Raw genomic sequence first — 19,156 nt, 5'->3', positions numbered from 1 at the left:
ACTACACATCGGACGAAGTGTTATTTTCGCGATAGGACAGCCCACGGCAGGGGTCGGAACCAGTGTCTATTCCCGTGAATCAGAGAGGACCCTACATAGAAATGAGAGTCGGGAATAAGGAGCACCGTTTCCTTGTAGATACAGGGGCACAGAAGTGCTCGATAGACCACCACTTGGTTCCGGAGATACCACTGTCGGGGCAGAAGAATGTTTCTGTAGGGTTCGCAGGTACACCAGTAATTAACCCCATGTCCGAAGCTGTCCCAATTACAATAGGACCATTTACGGAACAGTGTCCATTTCTTTTGACAGAAAATTGTGGAGAAAACTTGCTAGGATTAAATTTGTTGAGAAAATTGGGGGCAGTCATACATTGTACGGCAGATGGGGTGTTCCTCACGATGTGGCCTCACGATGCACCGGTGACGGAATTTATGTCAAAAGTGTTGCCAGAAGAGCCAAGTAAAGTACCAACCTGTCTGTGGGCAATGCCTGATAACGATGTAGGATGCTTGAAAATAGAGCCAGCAGAAATAACTTTGAAAGAAGGTGTCACACTACCACGAATTCCCCAGTATAAACTTTCTGTTGAAGGTGAGAAGGGATTAAAAAGCATTGTTACTGACCTGGTGAGACTGGGGGTGGTTGAGGAAATTGCAGGGAGCACGTGCAACAGCCCGATTCTTCCAGTTTACAAGAAAGGAGGCAATGAGGTACCCTATCGTTTCATAATTGATCTGCGCGCATTAAACAAAGTGGTAGACCCACAATTCCCTTTGGTCCCAGATGTCACAACAATACTGACAATGATACCGGCCACTGCAGAATACTTTAGTGTAGTTGATTTGAAGAACGCGTTCTTTAGCATTCCAGTGGATAGAAGCAGTAGATATCTGTTTGCGTTCACTCTAGGAGGTCGATCATTCCCATTCACACGCATTCCACAAGGATACACAGAAAGCCTGAGCATTTACAGCAGAGCGCTAAAAGAGCAGCTAGACATGCTAGAATTACCCGAAGGTTGCGTACTCTTGCAGTACATAGATGACTTGTTACTAGCTGCTGACACAAAAGAGATCTGTAAAGAAAGTACTATATTACTATTGACACACTTAGCGACCCATGGTCACAAGGCAAGTTTGAAGAAATTCCAGTATAATCAGAAGTAGGTGTCCTATTTGGGTTACCTACTTTCGAAACAAGGGAGAAGATTAACACCAGAACGCCTAGAAAGTATTTCTAGTATGCCTATACCAAAAACTCAAAAAGGAGTGAGAGCTGTAATAGGCATGGCCTCTTATTGTCGCCAGTGGATCAGTAATTTTGCATTGATTGTGAAGCCGATGATAAAGTTGACTAAAAAGGATGCAGAGATGCCTTTGCAGTGAGATGAGGAATGTCAGTAAGCGTTTGAACAATTGAAAGCTGCATTGTGTGCTGCGCCAGTTTTAGGCACTCCGAACTATAAAAAGATCTTTAGACTATTTGTGAGTGAGAGTGAAGGATGTGCATTGGCGGTTTTGACACAGGAAGAAGGTGGAAGAAATGGGCCGTGCGGCTATTTTTCTTGCGCGTTGGACCCTGTAGCGCGCGCAGTACCATGATGTTTGCGATCTGTCACAGCGGCTGCTGCATCAGTGAAGCAAACGGAAGGAATGGTATTGGGGCACACTTTAATTCTGATGGTGCCACATGCTATGGACGTTCTATTAAATGGGACACAGACGCAACACCTCACCTCAGCTAGACTGACAAGATATGAGCTCATCTTGTTTGCACCCCACATCCAAATTATGAGGTGTAGCGCATTGAATCCTGCAGAATTAATGCCACTGCCCATAGCAGAAATTGGTGACAACGAATCACCATCCCATGATTGTTTAATGATCACTGAAGAAGAAACAAAGTGAAGGATTGATTTGAGCGATGTCCCACAGAAAGAGCCAGATGGGGAGTTATTTTGTGATGGCTCTTGTTTTAAATTACCTGATGGCACATCAACAGCCGCATATGCAATTACTACCCTAAAGAGTGTTGTAGAAAGCAGAAGAATCCCCTACAATTCAGCGCAAGCCGCAGAAATAATAGCACGGACATGAGCTTGTGAACTCTCTGAGAATTTGAACGTGAATATTTATACTGACAGCCAGTACGCCTTTGGCGTGGTTCATAACTTTGGCCGACTTTGGGCTGAGAGGGGTTTCTTGACATCACACGGGGCCAGGATTCAGCATGGCCCTTTGATTGTGTGATTGTTGTCTGCACTCACGTTTCCAAAGTGCCTAGCTATAGTGAAGTGCGAGGCGCATAAGAAAGTAACATGTAGAGTGGGAGAGGGAAACATTTGCAGACAGGATTGCGAAGCAAACAGCCACAGATTTGGGGAATAAAATGATGACAGTACAGACTGAAGAAGTACCTTGTATGTTAGAGAATGGAGTTGCCACAGTCAAAGAAATGCAGGCTGAGGCCACGACCAAAGAGATTCAGAGGTGGGCTGAGGGCTCCGCTGAGTTAGATTTGGAAGGATGTTGGGTGGACAAAGAAACAAAAAACTGGATGTTGCCAAATAGTTACGTGACTGCAATGGTTATAATGGCGCATAGCCCTACCCACATTTGTGCGAAGAAGATGATACAGCATTTATCCACAGTATGGAAAAACGAGCACATAAAAAAGAATGCAGAAAGACTAGTGCAGATTTGTATTACGTGCCTGCAACACAATGTAGGGAAGGGAACCGTGACTCCAGCAGGTAGCTTCGGGCCACCCTCTATGCCATTTGAGGTGGTCCATTTTGATTTCATAGAAATGGAAAGGTGCCAGAACTACAAATATGTGTTAGTGGTAATTTGTGCATTCAGCAAGTGGGTGGAGGCATATCCTTTAAAAGACTGTACTGCCATGTCCACAGCAAAAGTAATGTTAAAAGAGTATTTCTCCCGTTTTGGGTTGCCCCGTGTCCTGTGGTCAGACAACGGCCCCCACTTTGTGGGCGCAGTAGTGCTACAGATCTGTGCAGGTCTGCAGATAGAGAAGAGGTTCCACAGTTCCAGGCATCCCAGTTCTGCCGGGCTTGTGGAGAGACATAACGGAATCTTGAAGTCAAAGATAGTGTTCTGACTTGAGTGTCGTGTAGACCGTTGAAACCTCCGTCCTCAAGTGACGCACAGGGGAACTAAAAGAAACCCGCTGTGCGACCTTTGGGGCCACAGGTGGGAGATGTTACTTCCCGGATCCACTGAACCTCTGGAACACCGATGCTGCTGTCAAAAAGAACGAGGTTAAGTACCAGGCAATTACAATATATCACGTTAACCAAAGGATCTGAATAGTCTTACCTATCTGGTGTTAGGAAACCCCAGGAAACCTAGGAGGGAGGTTCGAGACTCAGATGAGGCGGTCTCTAGAACAATAGAACCGCAGAAAAGCGTGGATGCAGGATAAGCCACCTGTAGGACTGAAGGCGTGACATGAATCCCAAAAGGGAAATGGCGTAGGAGTTCAGCAAGGTACCAAGGGATGATCCAAAGGCAAGTCAGGGTCGTGTCCAAAATCCAGCAACAGGTAAAAAGTTCCAAGCAAAGGTACAAAGGGGTATCCGAAGGAGTCCAAGATTGTCATGATCACTGTTTCCAAGGAGCCAGGACCAGCCCAACGTCCTTGGAAGCAGGCCCCTAATCCTAGGCACCAGCCGGTCCCTACTGGGACCTTTTGGACCCTGTCCTGGCGCCGGTGGCACCAGGCTTATCAAAACCATCGGTCCCGGCACTGGAAGCGCCGGGCTCATAATTGGTGTGAAGGTGCTTGGGTGGACTTACCTGCGGCAGACCATGCTGCTTACTTACCAGCCACTTAGAAGCCCTCTGTGAACAGGAACTACTTTCTTACCTGGGTGGGGCAGCTCCACTCCCTGGATACAGCACTGGAACTCTTCTGGAAACTGGAACTCTTTTCTTACCTAGGCGGGCCGTGGAAGAAGACGCCTCATCACTCCAAGGCTATTTAAACCACACCCGATAGATGAAACGTGCTTTGCGTTATTCTGCATCTGCAGCAGAACGCTCACCGAGTCTGTTCCAGCCTTTCCTCTTTCGATCCTGAACCTGCAAGAATTATACTTACCATTCCTGTATCCAGTCAACATCAGCACCTGCAAAAGACAAGAAACAACAGGTTAGCAAGACAAACTTTACACACAGTGCTTTCTCACCTGATCCATCAGCAGCGGCCGTGTCTTCACGCTGCACCTTCGCCTGCAAAGACAAAAGCATTGTTATACTTACCGGCACGCCGTGAATTCCGGATTTCTTCATTCTGCATCGCCGCCTGTGAAGACAAAGTTTAGTTAAAACTTACTAGCATTCCGCTGACTCCGGCGCTGCAAACCAACATCTGAAAGACAAAAGAAAAAGACATTAAGCAGGTATTTATTCACGCCCATCGCGCTCGTCGCAATAAAACGCCTGCGAATACTCCGACGTCTCTTTAACACGAACTAAGCTGCAAGGAAAGAGACAGTTAGAGCGCTTGCCATACTTACGAATTTCCAGGCGCTTCACTCCATCTTCCATCCCAAGAGTCCTGCAATATATAAGGGAAAAGCATTATACAGAGTCTTCTATATTAACGTGCCACGCATTTAAAGACTATAAAGACAAAAGGTGTCCAGAAACTCACCGCTCGTGCAGATAACGACGGTAACCATCCTCTGAATTCAAGAGGCCAATGTTTCACCAGTGAAGGAACTGGCAACGGCACCCTGCACCAGACGCAGATGGAGAGCCCAGCATTCACCTATCTAAGGTGAGCACGTTGACCTGGGGGGGCTCTACAGAAAAGCTGGGAAGAGAGAGAGAGAGGGAGGGGGACATTCAACAACCCAGGCCATTAACCCCCATATTCTTTCACCTGCAGAAACCTCACTCTTCGAGTTCGACACACAGTGCGAAGAGGTTCGACCCCAGAAGCCAATCGAGTCCTGCACATCACTTTTCGAGTCACAGACACCCTCCTGCCAAGACCTGCGCCTCCGTGGGAATCAGGTGAGCGTTACAGAACGCGAAGCCCACCACAAAACTCCTACCCAGGCGCAATGGAAACCTCAGACACTGATCAACTAGCCCAGTTGCTCGGAGAATTAAGAGCAGAAGTACACGCAGCTCGTCAGGAAACGAACTCTTTAAGAAGAGAACTGATAATTTCCAAGGAGCGAACTGAGGACCTCGCTAGGCAGTTGCTACAAACGCAGGCAGGACAGACACCTTTGCCCGCTCCAGGAGGAAGTTATCCTTCCGCATCATCTTTAAATCCTGTGCAAATCAATCTGCCCGGTAATGTGCCCTTGGCTCCGCCCGAACGCTTTTCTGGTGATCCAAAGAAATTCGCGGTGTTCATCAACCAGTGCCGCTTACACTTCTTATGTCGACCAGCTGCTTTCCCAACAGACCAGACCAAGGTGGCTTTCGTGCTTTCTTATCTCAGTGGCAGCGCCGCAGATTGGTCGATCCCTTTAGTCACCCAGGATGATCCGGTTTTACATGATTTCCAGGCCTTCCAGTCCAGCATAGAGAAACTGTTCGCAAGACATGCACAAGGGCAGGCCTTGGGCAATGAACTTCTTTCATTACGACAGGGTAATCAAGACCTCTTGACTTATATAGCCTCATTCATCAGACTTATAGTGGAAACTCAATGGCCCGAGGATAAGAGAATAACACTTTTCTACAGAGGCCTGTGTGGAGAGCTAAAGGATGTGTTAGCTCAAGTTGTGAATCCTCCACAAGAATGCTCAGACTATATTGACTTAGTTGTCCAATTGGACCACAGACTACAGAACAGGAAGGCAGATCGTTCCAAATTTGATACCCGAGTGTTTTCTAAACCACAAACCTCTACTAGGGGAGTTGACACGGTGGAACCCATGCAAATAGGGGGCATGAAAGGACCTTTAACCCAGAAAGAGCGGGAAAGAAGAAGGCAGCTGCAATTATGCCTCTATTGCGGAAACTCAGGACACTTTCTTCGGGACTGTCCAGTGAAACCAGCTAAGAAGGCTGTAGGAGCCGCGGATACCTGTACCACAAATTCTGAGCAGGGAAACGGCCTAGCCTGACAAGAGTAGAGGTCCTCTTGCCGAGCGTTAAGATTTGTCCCGTGACCTCGCATTTCGTGGTACCCATGGTCCTCATTAGTCCTGAACATCTGGATCGTTTGCATGCAATTGAAGCTTACATCGACAGTGGAGCAATCGGTAATTATGTGGACCGTGAAATGGTATCAAGGATGAATCTACCCCTTGTCCCTAAGGCTGTAAAAGACGTCATTACTACTGTGGATGGCACGGAGATAGCCTCCGGACCAGTAACGCATGCCACCCAAGAAGTGACGCTAGTGAGTCAAGATGGACACCGGGAGAGAATCGTGTTTGATGTGATCAAGGCTCCTCAGTTCCAGATCATTCTGGGAATCCCTTGGTTAGAGAAGCACAATCCTCAGATCGATTGGCGAACAAAGACGGTTCAGTTTCCAGAATGTTTTACCACTTGTTATCCTAGGCCTGATGTTTCACTGGCGGCAATCTCTTCGGAGGAGGTTCCCAAATTACCTCCCGAATACCAGGAATTCCAAGACGTCTTCCGGAAGGATCAAGCTAACACCCTGCCTCCTCATAGGTCTTACGACTGTCAAATAGATTTGATACCCGGAACAACTCCTCCTTGCAGCAGGATTTATGCCCTCACCGAGCCTGAGAATCTTCACCTCAGACAATATTTGGACCAATACCTAGCTAACGGGTTTATCCGTCCTTCAAAATCTCCAGCTTCATCGGCTTTGTTCTTCGTTCCGAAAAAGGAAGGAGACCTTAGGACTTGCATAGATTTTCGCGCCCTGAATCAAATCACCTTTAAAAACAGATACCCGTTACCTTTGATCCCTGAACTCCTGGACCAAGTCAAAGACGCATGTATATATACAAAATTGGATCTCAGAGGAGCCTACCACTTGGTACGGATAAAAGAGGGCGATGAATGGAAAACGGCCTTCCCCACCAAGTACGGGCTATTCGAATATCAAGTGATGCCCTTTGGACTTTGTAACGCCCCTGCCGCTTTCCAATATTTTATGAACGATGTCCTTAGAGAACTCATAGACGTGTGTGTTGTTGTCTACATTGATGACATCCTTGTCTATTCATCATCCAAAGAGGAACACCAGAGACACGTTAAAAAGGTTCTCGAGAGATTGCGTCAACATAATCTTTTTGCTAAGCTTGAAAAATGCGTTTTCAACGTAACTGAAGTCGAGTTCCTGGGATTCATATTGTCACCTAACGGAGTCCATATGGATTCAAAGAAGGTCGATGCAATCATCAAGTGGCCATCACCAACCTCTGTAAAAGGAGTTCAAAGCATGTTAGGCTTCGCTAACTTTTACCGCAGATTTATTCCTGAATTTTCTCGGATAGTCCAGCCCATCACCGCTCTGTTAAAAAAGAACAAACGTTTTGAGTGGTCTTCTGAAGCAGAACAAGCTTTTCAGGACTTAAAAGCTAAATTCATTGCTGCACCAGTTCTAAAACATCCTCGCCCAGAACTCCCCTACATCATGGAAACAGATGCTTCTAGTCTTGCTATGGAGGCAGTTTTATCACAAAGAGATCCGGTCACACACCAGTTACACCCTGTAGCCTTTTGGTCCCGCAAGTTTTCGGCTCCCGAGATCAACTATTCAATTACAGACAAGGAACTTTTAGCTATCAGATCGGCCTTTAAAGCATGGCGGCATTATCTTTTAGGAGCCAGACACACAGTCACCGTAATGACTGATCACCGCAATTTACAATATCTAAAGACGGCCAAAGCTCAGTCTTCCAGACAGCTTCGCTGGGCTCTGTTTCTGGCTGAATTTGACTTTATAATTACTTATCGACCAGGCAGTAAGAACGGAAAAGCAGATGCCCTCTCCCGGATGGGAGTAGATGAACATTTGACCACTCCAGAACCAATACCCATAATCCCAGAACAAAGGATTTTGGGTTTGGTCAGCACTCAATCTTTTGAAGACATCAAGACCATGGTTAAATCACTCCTAACTCCGGCCGATTTGCAGGACTGGCAATTAAAGGGAAAAGAATTCTCAGTGGATCAAGACCTACCATATTTCCGAGGACGATTGCACTTGCCCTGTGAGAAAATACAAAAATACAAAAATAATCTCCTGTTATCACGACTCTCTAATGGAGGGTCACCCTGGCATTACCAAAACCATGGAAAAGATTAAAAGACATTTCTGGTGGCCATCATGGAAAAAGGATATTAGAGACTTTGTAATCTCCTGCGATGTGTGTGCCCAGAATAAAAGTCAGAAGCAGAAACCAGCCGGCCTATTACAGCCACTAGACATCCCTCCCTGTCCATGGCATACCTTGTCCATGGATTTTATCACGGACTTACCTCCATGCTCGGGGTATACTACCATCTTAGTAGTCGTAGATCTATTCTCCAAGATGGCTCACTTCATTCCCCTGAAGGGTCTACCTTCAGCCTCAGTATTGGCCCGAGAATTCTTGAAAAACATTGTTCGCTTACACGGTTTTCCCTCGGTTTTAGTCTCCGATAGGGGAAGTCAATTCATCTCCCACTTCTGGCACAGTTGCTGTCGTCTAGCCCAAATTGATGTAAGACTTTCGACCAGTCACCATCCCCAAACTGACGGACAAACCGAAAGGACAAATCAGACACTAGAACAATATCTACGTTGCATGCTCCAACAAACTGAAAACCCCTGGAAGGATATTCTTTGGATCGCTGAATACGCTTACAACAATTCGACTCATTCTGGAACCGGGAAGACTCCTTTTTTCCTATTATACGGACATCATCCTAGAACCTCCAACCTGGATCCTCCCCAAGAATTTGAAGCACCTGCTGAGGATCACTTGCACTCGGAGATCACCCGTGCTTTTAAGGAAGCCACTGCCCATCTGCAAAGAGCTAAAGCTCAATTAAAAAAAGGAGCAGATCGACACCGTAAAGAGGCCCCTCACTACGCTGTAGGAGATCAGGTCTGGTTATCCACTAAGCACCTGCCTCTAAAAGGACCCCGCACCTTCATCCCGAGATACCTTGGACCCTATCTCATATCTGCCATAATTAATCCGGTGGCTGTCAAATTGGAATTACCTACGCATATGAAAATACATCCAGTATTCCATGTCTCCTTATTAAAACCAGTACAACCAGAAACCCGATTGACTGAACTTCCAGAACCGGTTTTAGTAGATGGAGAACTTGAATTCGAAGTAAAGAACATCCTAGACTCCAAAATCTCCAAATCTAAGTTATATTATCTGGTTGATTGGAAAGGATACGGCCCCCAGGAGAGGTCTTGGGAACCCTCAGAATATGTCCACGCACCTCGTCTGATCAAGAAATTCCATCTGAATCACCCCAACAAGCCAAAACCCCCGGAGAAGACACGTTTAGGAGGGGCCTTGAGGGGGGGTGCTGTCATGATCACTGTTTCCAAGGAGCCAGGACCAGCCCAACGTCCTTGGAAGCAGGCCCTTAACCCTAATCCTAGGCACCAGCCGGTCCCTACTGGGACCTTTTGGACCCTGTCCTGGCGCCGGTGGCACCAGGCTTATCAAAACCATCGGTCCCGGCACTGGAAGCGCCGGGCTCATAATTGGTGTGAAGGTGCTTGGGTGGACTTACCTGCGGCAGACCATGCTGCTTACTTACCAGCCACTTAGAAGCCCTCTGTGAACAGGAACTACTTTCTTACCTGGGTGGGGCAGCTCCACTCCCTGGATACAGCACTGGAACTCTTGTGGAAACTGGAACTCTTTTCTTACCTAGGCGGGGCCGTGGAAGAAGACGCCTCATCACTCCAAGGCTATTTAAACCACACCCGATAGATGAAACGTGCTTCACGTTATTCTGCATCTGCAGCAGAACGCTCACCGAGTCTGTTCCAGCCTTTCCTCTTTTGATCCTGAACCTGCAAGAATTATACTTACCATTCCTGTATCCAGTCAACATCAGCACCTGCAAAAGACAAGAAACAACAGGTTAGCAAGACAAACTTTACACACAGTGCTTTCTCACCTGATCCATCAGCAGCGGCCGTGTCTTCACGCTGCACCTTCGCCTGCAAAGACAAAAGCATTGTTATACTTACCGGCACGCCGTGAATTCCGGATTTCTTCATTCTGCATCGCCGCCTGTGAAGACAAAGTTTAGTTAAAACTTACTAGCATTCCGCTGACTCCGGCGCTGCAAACCAACATCTGAAAGACAAAAGAAAAAGACATTAAGCAGGTATTTACTCACGCCCATCGCGCTCGTCGCAATAAAATGCCTGCGAATACTCCGACGTCTCTTTAACACGAACTAAGCTGCAAGGAAAGAGACAGTTAGAGCGCTTGCCATACTTACGAATTTCCAGGCGCTTCACTCCATCTTCCATCACAAGAGTCCTGCAATATATAAGGGAAAAGCATTATACAGAGTCTTCTATATTAACGTGCCACGCATTTAAAGACTATAAAGACAAAAGGTGTCCAGAAACTCACCGCTCGTGCAGATAACGACGGTAACCATCCTCTGAATTCAAGAGGCCAATGTTTCACCAGTGAAGGAACTGGCAACGGCACCCTGCACCAGACGCAGATGGAGAGCCCAGCATTCACCTATCTAAGGTGAGCATGTTGACCTGGGGGGGCTCTACAGAAAAGCTGGGAAGAGAGAGGGAGGGGGACATTCAACAACCCAGGCCATTAACCCCCATATTCTTTCACCTGCAGAAACCTCACTCTTCGAGTTCGACACACAGTGCGAAGAGGTTCGACCCCAGAAGCCAATCGAGTCCTGCACATCACTTTTCGAGTCACAGACACCCTCCTGCCAAGACCCGCGCCTCTGTGGGAATCAGGTGAGCGTTACAAAGATAGAGTTCCGAGATCAAGGTAAACAGTAGAGCAAAACGTAACGCCAAACAGGGTCTGAAGACAGCTGAGAAGCAATGAGTGTTCCGTGTCTCAAGCCTTATATACTGAGCGTTTCGGGGTCATGTGACGTCCACCAAGGTCACGTGAGGAACGCCACTCTGGATCACGTGAGCAAGTGAACGATCGGCGTGGAGATGTAACGCCGCCTCTTCTGCTGTAAGTTCTCCACGGCAACTGCCAGTGCAGGAAGGGTTGCAATCGAGCCCGTAAATCGTATCTGGTACGGAGCTTTCGGTCCTTTGGGAAAACCGAATCACATGAGCCTCGAACCCTGGAGGGAGGTGTTGGGGAAATGTGAGCAGTGTTCTGGTGTGCAGTGGATCGGTGTGCAGAGGATCGCCTAACAGATAGCAAAAATCTGCGCTGGGAGCAAGTTGAGTTGGGTGGATGCATTACCCCTAGCGCTGTTGTGTATGCGCACGTCTGTGCAGGCTAAGACTGGGCTCTCCGCCTATGAGATAATGGGGAGACTAGCAAATGTATGGTGCGCACCGCAGCCCAAAAGATTATGTGAGGTCGAGCATCCTATGTTAAGCACGTATTGTGGGCTTTTAATACAAAAGTTGCGTTTGATTCATCAGCAGGTGCAGGAGGCGTTACCAGTGCGATATACCGGACCGGGGCACTCGCTGGAGCCTGGAAGCTGGGTCCTAATTAAAAACTTTGAACGGAAGACAGCATTAGCACCCAGGTGGCGCGGCCCCTACCAAGTACTTTTGGCGACGCAAACGGCCATCGAGTAGACGGAGAGAAGGCATGGATCCATGCAACACATGCAAAAAGATTCCCAGGACTGCTGACAACTTCCGACGACCAGAGAAAGGAAACGGTCTCGGAAACGAAAAAAACTGGTGCCAGTCCAATGCCACAGCATCAGCCTGAGCGAGAAGTGAAAGTTGAAACAAAGCATAAGCGAGAAGTGAAACTCGAAACAGAGCCTGAGGAGGCTGTCAATAAGGGGAGAGGGCGAAAAGTGCCCCAACGTTGCTCAACAGAAACACCATCACTGCCGAGCGACACAAACCCTGCATGGCAAACACGAGCAGAAACAACACATGTACCCCTTTGGCGCCCACCAGATTCTGCAAATGCACCAAAGCCAGAGAAAGAAACTACATCATTGCCACGGCGCTCATTGCTACCCATCATTGTGCCATAGGCTGACACTGAGCCTGATACTGGAAATGCAGCGGCACTATTCACAGATCATACAATACCAGGAGTGAATCGGTATAATTTGCAGCCTCGACAGGCAAAGTGATCCACAGATCTTTGGTGCTTTTCTTTTGCCTTTGGTTCCACTCACGGACGGAGTAGGAGCCAGGGGCGTAGAGGAGAGAAGCGTGAGAATTGTGCAAGTCGGACAATTCAAGACTCACGGCTCCTCGGTGCGCTTATAAAAGTACATGTGTCAAGAGCCATAGCAGGACAAGCTGGACGCACATAAGTACTATATCAATAAAGAACTGTTCAGAAATCGTCTGAGCAGTGGGAGAAAGAACAACTAATCTTGCTCGGAGTGGATAAATGATCTAGGCTGGCAGAATTGAACTGTGACATTTTTCGTTTAACTTTTCTGGTATCAAGAACGAGAGATATTTGCAACAAACTTTGCCAGCAAGAAGAAGGACGATGAAGAACAAGTCAAGACCGGTTTCAGCCTCCTCCTGCACCCCTGCTAAAAAGATAATAGATTTAGAGACTGTAAATTTAGGGAAAAAGCATGGTAAAAGGAATAAGGTACTGATTTGGACATTGGTCCTGTGTTTCTTAAGTATGATAGTACCAACAATAACAGCTATTACACTATGGTTCCTGGAGTACGTACACCCATTAGAAACACTTTTGCCAAAAGCAGCTACTGAAAGCCCGGTTCATGCAATCACTGGTACTTTGCCCCCAATGGAAAAGAGACATAGAGAAGGATACGGCAACAATACATTGTTGCTCATCATGAACATGACCCATGTGGTTTTAAATAAAAAAGATTGCTGGGTTTGCGCCCATTTACCACAGCACGGTGGGAAAGGGATAGGTTGGTATGTACAACCGTTGCCATTGCAACAACGGATATTTTATTGAATATGACGTTAGAAGAAAAAGGAATAAGACTAATGGCACTTCAAAACAGGATGGCTCTCGATATAATATTAGTTGATCGTGGGGGAGTTTGCAAACTCGTAAATACTGCATGCTCGGTGTATATAGATGATTACTCCCCTACGATATTTAAAGCGATCCAGAAATTACATGTCATAAATTCCACACTCTCTACTGAAGAAGGGGGTTGGGGAATAGGATCCTGATTTTGGGGATTATTGCGGTCTTGGGGATGGAAGTAAATTTTCGATACTAATGATGGTACTTGGAATATTCATAGCATGTTGCTGTTGCATACAATGCTTACCAATAGTATGCACTGAAATAACTGATGGATGTACTAAGGGATGTATGCACATGGTGTCGAGAGGAAAACAATCGCATGGCCGAAATAACAGAGACACTGAGGAAACAAAAACAGTAAAACAATTCATGGCGATAGACATTAATGATGAAGATGGTTCAGACATAGATACCCCAGACTTATCCTCATTGGAGGAGGATACAATGAATAAATAAGACGTTTGGCATACGGCCAAAAGGAGGGTTTGTCAATCTGGAAAAATGAATACCCTTCATTTGAATGATAGACGTAACTTGATGGCCATGGGCCAACCGTCTTATGCACCGAATTATAGAAATATAAACTGCTATGCTTGACCAACGAGCGGCCATTTTAAATGTAGCAAGAATCGCCATTTTGCTTGTTAACCATTGCTCATTGCTTTCTGTCTAAAAACTGCTTCGCAGCTTGAAATTCTTGCGGATTCTGCTTACTCTGCTCAACTGTTAACATTGTTGTCTGAATATGAAAGGACAAGGTCGCGGGACTGAAGAATTTGTTGAAACTCCTCATGAGTAGCCCAGAGAGGAATGCCCACATTTCCTCTCTGTAGCCTTGGGAGAGAGCTGCAGGGCATTTAATCACTTCACAGTTGCCAGCCAGTCTCGTACGATGGTAGAATATGTTAGAATGAAACAGCTAAAGGCTTGAATTATGCTCTTCCTACGGCCCCCCTTCGCAAAACCCTTTAGAACATGTCGGCTCCCAGGACACGAATAGTACCTCATAGATAGCAAAGCTTGGAATGTGGCTCTTCCCCCGTGTGCAGCTTGCTTCCAAGAACAGAACCACCGTGTTCTGTTCAACAACTAAAAGATGCCTCCGCACTTTCTAATTGCACATTGTTACTAGAATAGACATCGAAAGTGTCATAATCGTCATACTCGTCGGATATGTCCATCGTCATCCTGAGTTCAAAGGAACTTAATAAAGAGGGGTGTTAAACATGACATTGCTGATTGTATGATATGCATTTTGTATATATGTAACTGATGTACGTAATTCGCTCTCTTGTGTCCCTCGAGGTCTAGGAGATCACGTCGCGGGGCGTGAGATCAAAATTGGCCAATTGATACTATTTTTTTGCTTGCAATAAACCCTAGCATTGGGAATTTCAACCTCGTGTCTGGCGCATCTTTTCGTGTATGGTTATTGCCTTGTTTCCATAGCAGGAGGGACCCCTAGGGGACCCTTTCAGGCTGGGGTGGTTTTCCTAGTATTTCCTATATAATAACTTACCTGTACTCACAAGCTGGAATAAACGTACCTTCCAATTCACCTCCTGTCTCCAGCTTGGTGTGTGAGTGGCGAACCCCATTACTTCAGTTTTCATTATGAAAAACCAGGGCAGGCTACTAACATAAAAGTAATTCATATAATTCACCTCCTGAGTTCCGGAATGCAGGCAGCAGAGGCAGCAGCATAATCTTGTAGCTCCTGGCCCTCTCCTTCTATTGATACCTTTGTGATTATGAACTCAAAGAAAAAAAGATTGATATTGCCGAAAATCCAATTCCTAAGAAACCCAAGCAAGCTTCTGAGATGGGTGAGACTCCTAGCCCTCGGGATATTTACTTCCTGCAGTTAAAAGTGGCTCAAGATGTGGGGGGGAAGTTAAATCTTCCATGGCTGATCTTACCCTGAAGGTCTCCCAGCTGGATAGCCGCGTATCTGTTTTGGAAAATGGCTCTACATCGATTGGTACAGAAATTGCTGGCAGTTTCAGGGAGTACAACAATCAGAAGGAGGAGCTGCAGAAAGGAAAGGAGAAGAGCTTGGAGATGGACTTGAAAATCAGAAGTAAGAACCTGAGAATTGTGGGGATTGAGGAGAAAACCAATGAGGACTTGATACATTTGGTGATTGATATACTGAACGTTTGCTACAACTGTGATCGTATTACCCCAGAAGATATAGATCATGTCTACAGAGTGGGCAGGAAAACTGGCCAGAGGGCTAGACAGATTTTAATCGCACTCATGAATACCAGGACAAAGGAGAATATTCTGAGGGCTGCGAGAGAAAAAGGGAGTGCCTGCTTCAGAGGTAACCCGATTTTCATATATTCTGACTATCCCAAAGAAACTCTGCTGATCAGGAGGTCTTTGAAGGAGGCTAAAGACTTGGCTAGAACATTGGGTGTAAAGGCTTTTCTCAACAGGGCTAACTTGCTGACATTAGCACTTCCCGATGGTGAAAAGAGCACATCTGACCCGAAGGAGGCCTTGAGATGGCTGGATCCACTAAAAAACAGCCCTAAATTGATGCCTTGTTTGGGTCTGACTCAGCGTCTTCCCCACTGGTCATAAAATTATTGCCACTTTATTTATGCTTTAATTAATTTTTGATTGCAATTCGCAGTGAAAGTCGCGCCGACTTTTAATTTCAGTTAAATGAACTTCATGTTTTAAAGAATGCCCACTGTAGTATTATTGTTGCCCTTTGCAGCCATACCGACAAGGAGGCTCGACGAGAGGAGCCTAGTGCGTATTGGCAGTGTGTGTCAGCTGATCTGACTGGAAGGGCTCCCTACGGAGCTGCATCCGTTCTCAGTACAAAGACCCAAAGCAGTGTGATGAGGACCGCCTTTATGAGGGACGCCTCGGATGTCGATGAGGTACGTTTGTGAATCAGTTGGCCCCCGTTACTCTATCTGGCCACTATAGAGTCTTAGCGTGTCCTCCCGGCGCAGGAACCTTCGGGTGTGACTGATGGTTGGGCCCACCCACGTTCAATCTCAGCTGCTCCGCCCCCTTTCTGACTGTTTCTTTCATCAGCAATCTTCATCAGGCTGTGGCGATCACATGCAGGTCCTGTTGCATTATGTTCCGTTAACTTTGATCAAGCACCCTTCATATAGGACTTACAACGATAAGAAGAATTAGCAACTGGTTCAACAGTTTTCAATGTGACCCTCAGTATGCATGCATGTCGTTATTTAACATTAGGTTCGTATATTTGGCTTTCCTCACTCACAATGTTTACTGGATCAGATCGTGTCTAAGGGAGACTTTGGTGTGTGCTTTGTTGATGTTAACTGAGGGTCATAACTGCCATTTGCCCCATGTATATGGACGAAGCTTTCAGTCTCATCATACGCCAGGTCGCTGTGGTTGTTGTTCGGACGATAGAAACCAAACTGGACTGAGTTAATCTAAACATCTAGGTTTGGCATAGGAAAATGATTATATGTTTTTTCGAGAAATACATGCCTCCAATGCACTTGCAATTAGAAAATATGCCTTACCGGTTAGAATAGGGTCTGCAGCTATATACAATGTTATCATATTCTTGTATTAGATTGTAAGCCGATGGAGAATCCTTATGCAACACTTGTTTATGTACTTGTAAGTTCATTGAAACTAGCTGCTTTATTAAGTGAGTGGGAGGGAATTGGTTGTTACTTAAGGAAACACGAAGGACTTTAAGGGGGCAGGACATGACTACCTTCCGGGGCCATAAGACTTGGATCTGTCCGTGTCTGCGGGGGTTAATAATATGGGGGTTATCGTTGCCACTCTGGGCAATCCATTTTAAGTGTTTGGGAAGTTCTACATGCGACTGGGAGAGTAATGAGCAGTGAAACCTACAAAGCCATTGCAAATGGTTGTTTGATTCATCGTGAAAGTCACTTCTTGCGTTAGACTATTACCGCTGGGGCTGGTGGTGGGGCTTACATTGACTTTATTAGTAAGAAAAGGATTAGGACCAATTGTGTTTTCCTACTTTAAAGGTTATTATAAGAGAGGAGGGACGTAGATTCAAGACCGGGATGAATGCTATCTAAGAAGACCACATGTTTGGTGTCTTCGCTGTTTAAGAGGTAGCTGCGGTGTGGAAGCTCAGGGATTCAGCTCTTCGGTAGCAGTGGATGATTACATTGCTGTTGAAGAACGTGAAGTGGGGCATTCACTACTCTAATGATCCCAGCTTAGAGGGATGACTTACATGTGAAAGGCTTGAGATTGGACAGTGCTTTGCTAAAACATCCCCCGGGGGAGGATATGTCCCTTTTGGCTTTTTTATATGCAGTTTATAGATTCTATGCATTTCATTTTATTGCTTACAAACTGCTGGATTCATTTTCTTTCAGCTTGCTGATGGAGATATATGCGTGGACAGTTGGTTTCTTCCCACATTATCTCTAGAATTGGACAGGGCACAGACTTGATATAATGATTTCCTCTATTGGCCTGGTTGTAGGGTGGTGAGGATTTTTAGGCTTAAAAGTATTAAAATTAGATTGTGGCTTGACTTCATGTTGGGGAAGATTTGTGGGTCAGTTAGGTATTTTAATATAGGTTTTCAATATTAAATAGGAGTTCTTACAAATTTAGGAGAGGTGTCCAGGGCACTGGACTGTTTGGAATATATTGTTCATTTTCTACATTAAGGTTGTTGTTGGTGTCTTGCTTCTGTTTCAGAGGGGGTGGGTCTGGTTTCACATTTGTACATTTTCTATTCACTTCCTTTGCGAGAGTGGGGTTTGAATGAATTGATTGATACAAACAGGGTGGTTAAAATGAGTGATGAATTGCGTGTGGTCACATGGAATTTGAACAGTTTGAATAATATACATATGAGAAAGAGAGTTATGACATATCTGAACGATCTGAAAAGTGATATATGCTTTATTCAAGAGACATCTCCTAAAGGGGGAATTGGAAAATCTGAACAAAGGTTGGATAGGGAAAGTTTACGGATCATCTTTCAGTTCTAGATTGAGAGGGGTAGCAATTTTAATCAGGAAAAATGCACCGATTAAGGTTTTGAGAGATGTCTCGGATCGAGAGGGACAGGTTATTGCCTTGCTTATCAACATTTAAGGTTCCAATGTGATTTTATGCAATATTTATGTCCCGTCAGTGGACAATGGAACTTTGTTTAGGAAAGTTGCTCAAACTATTCAGGATCTGGGCTTCCAAAACATTATACTAGGAGGGGACTTTAATGTAGTACTGGATCAAGGATTAGACAAGAGTACATCTAGGCCACGTAGGCAAAGTGACAACCATTATTTAGCATTGATAGACCTACTTGCTGAACACAATTTGAGGCATAGTTGGAGGCTGGAACATCCCTTGGCCAGGGAATATAGCTACTTTTCTGGGGTGCATGCGGTTTACTCCAGGCTAGACATGCTATTGACGGCAGGGAAAATAACAGAGAATTACAGGTCGAGCGGAATTGGTAACATCCTTTTGACTGATCATGCGCATGTGGTCATGCACTTGAAATTAGATTTTACCATGCACAAACATTACACTTGGAGGATGAATACTTTGTTGCTACACAATGTGGAGGTGGTGGAGAAAATAGTCGCGGATATTGACTTTTTCATAGAAGAGAACTGTAATGGGCCAGATATAGTGTGGGAGGCATTCAAGTGTACCATGAGGGGGATGCTCATTGGCTTAGCAAGTGGACAGAGAAAAGAATTTGAGAGGAGATATTCAGAACTTGAGTCAAACATTAAAGACATATCAAGGAGGCTTATGGTTGATCCTACGTGTACTGAAATTGTTCCAGAGCTTCTGAAATGGAAGAAAGAACTGAAGACGCTAATCACGGATCGGGTAGAGCAGAACTTCTTTTACCAGAAATGTACATATTTCAAAAAGGGAGAGAAGTGTGACCGCTGGCTGGCATACAGATTAAGGAAAAGAGAGTCAGAACGTTCGATTACTTCAATTCAAGGT

Source organism: Ambystoma mexicanum, chromosome 11 (assembly GCF_040938575.1).
Source record: "Ambystoma mexicanum isolate Mex_15411 chromosome 11, UKY_AmexF1_1, whole genome shotgun sequence".
Classification (NCBI taxonomy): Eukaryota; Metazoa; Chordata; class Amphibia; order Caudata; family Ambystomatidae; genus Ambystoma; species Ambystoma mexicanum.
This window is presented reverse-complemented; position numbering follows the sequence as displayed.